This window comes from Mandrillus leucophaeus, unplaced genomic scaffold (assembly GCF_000951045.1).
Source record: "Mandrillus leucophaeus isolate KB7577 unplaced genomic scaffold, Mleu.le_1.0 Scaffold368, whole genome shotgun sequence".
NCBI lineage: Eukaryota > Metazoa > Chordata > Mammalia > Primates > Cercopithecidae > Mandrillus > Mandrillus leucophaeus.
This window is the reverse complement of record NW_012103898.1, coordinates 1,121,393-1,123,945: the sequence shown is the minus strand read 5'-3', so window position 1 is coordinate 1,123,945 and position 2,553 is coordinate 1,121,393.

Sequence of the window (2,553 nt, the reverse complement as noted above, 5' to 3'; positions counted from 1 at the left end):
CTCTGTCACCCAGGCTGGAGTGCAGTGGCACAATCTTGGCTCACAGCAACCTACACCTCCTGGGTTCAAGCGATTCTCCTGCCTCGGCCTTCCAAGTAGCTGGCTCTACAGGTGCACCACCACGCCTGGCTAATTTTTGTATTTTTAGTAGAGATAGGGTTTCACCATTTTGGCCAGGCTGGTCTTGAACTCCGGACCTCAAGTAATCTGCCCACCTCAGCTTCCCAAAGTACCGAGATTACAGGCGTGAGCCACTGCACCTGGCCAAGAAATACAGTTTTAATATAAAGATATAGATTAAGGAAAATGGTTGGGAAAAATACATTAACACTAATCAAAAGAAAGCTGAAGTAGCTATATTAATTTCACACAAAACAGACTTCAGAACATGCGAAATTATATGGCATAAAGAGGTTCATTACATGATAATAAAGATATCAATTCTCCAAGAGGATATAAAAATGTTTAATGTGTATCTACCTAAAAATCAGAAAGTTTAAAAGTACATGAGATAAAAATCGATAGAATTGGGAAGAGAAAAAGAAAAACCCATGATTATAGTTGAAGACTTTAGTGCCCGCTATTCATGATTCACAGGTCCAGTAGGCAATAAGTCAGTTTGCATATAGCTGAATTGAATGACACCATCAACTGACTGGTTCTAATGGACATTTGAAGAAAATTAATCCATCACCGAAATGCACATTCTTTTCAAGCTTATGTGGGACATAGAGAAAAAATAGATCATATTCTGTACAATAAAATACAACTTAACAAAATTTTTTAAAAATCATAAAATATGCCCTTAGGCCAAAATGGAACTAAAATAGAAATGAATAACAGAAAAATAGCTAAGAAATCTCTAAGTATTTGTAGATTAAACAGCACAATACTAGATAACATATGAGTCAAGAGTAAGTATAAAGAAAAATGAAATATCTTTTACTAATGAAAAGGGAAATATACCATCAAAATTTGTAGGATGCAGCAAAAATGGTGCTTAAAGGGAAATTTATAGCATCGAATGCTTATACTATAAAAGTGGAAGGATGTAAAATCATTGATCTATGCTACTACCATAAGAAACTAGAGGAAGAAAAGCACCTAAACCTAAAACAAGCAGAATAAAGCAAATAATAATAATAATAAAAGCAGAAATCGATAAAATGAAATCAGGAAATCAATAGAGAAGGTCAAGAAAATCAAAAGTGGTCCATTAAAAAAAATCAGTGAACATGATAAAGCTCTACCAAGCTAATGTAGAAAAATAACAGTGATGACAAAAATTATTACTATCAGACACACACACACACAAAGATCATATTTCTACTGATCCCATGGACATTAAGAAGATAGTAAAGAAATATTATGAAGAACTCTTTGTCCACAAATTTGATAATCTAGATAAAACAGGACAGTTATTTGAAAAAAAATCTGCCAAAGGTTACCAAAGGAAAGGTAAATTATCTGAATAGACCTATGTCTGCTAACAATTGAATCAATAATTAACAAGTTTCTAAAGAAGAAAGCATCAAGCCCAGATGATTTCACTGGTGAATTCTATCAAACATTTAAGGAAGAAATGACACCAATTCTCCACAACTGAAACAAAAAACCTTGAGACAGGAAAGAAGAAATACCTCAATCAAAAGAGTTGCCAACATAACAAATAAATAAAATTTAAAAATACAAACTTGATAATTGTTAAATAAATTCTAGAACATTTTTTTTTGAGAGAGGTGTGGCAGATGAAATAAAAGTAATAAAACAATTAGCCATTAGCTAAGTTATTGAAGCATGAAAATAATGAAGGATAAAGCACAAATACACATAGCTTCAATTAAAATTGAGAAAATTACCTGAGGTAGAGATCAATGCAAAAGACTTTTAGGGGAAAATTTCCTAAATTAACATAATGGAAAATTAGATTTACAACTAAAAAAATAATTTTATCAATAGTCTTTCTGGAAGACACAGTGGATATAAAATCAAAAATAAAAATAAAATTGCATTGGAAGAAATTTTAAAAGTTTTCCAAGATCTACACAAGTAATATGAAAAAGGATTCAGTGGCAGATGGCTTTGCAAGCAAATATGTTCAGAGCCTCATAGGCAGATAATTACAGTATAATTTATAACATTTAATGGCTTAGACAACATAAATATTTCAGAACATATTTTATGTAATTAAAATTATCCGAAAACAAACTTTTAAAAAATAGTTCAAAAATTAAAATATTTTATACAAATTAGTACATTTCTGAAGATACATATGTGAAGGTAATATGATACTGTCCTAGAACTACCTAACATATAGTTAAAATATAAATATAATTTGAAATTATAAATTGTATTATTATAAGTTATACAAACATTTCAAGTGAAAAAAAATTACAATTGGTGCCAAAAAATGTAATAAAATTGAGAATCTATTCTTAAGTGTAAAAGTCCATATTACAAAGGATTATATGGATATGCCCTTATCATGTTAATAAATAATACATATATAAAAACCAAAAATATCAGCGTCAGACTGCAGATTCATCTCCCCTA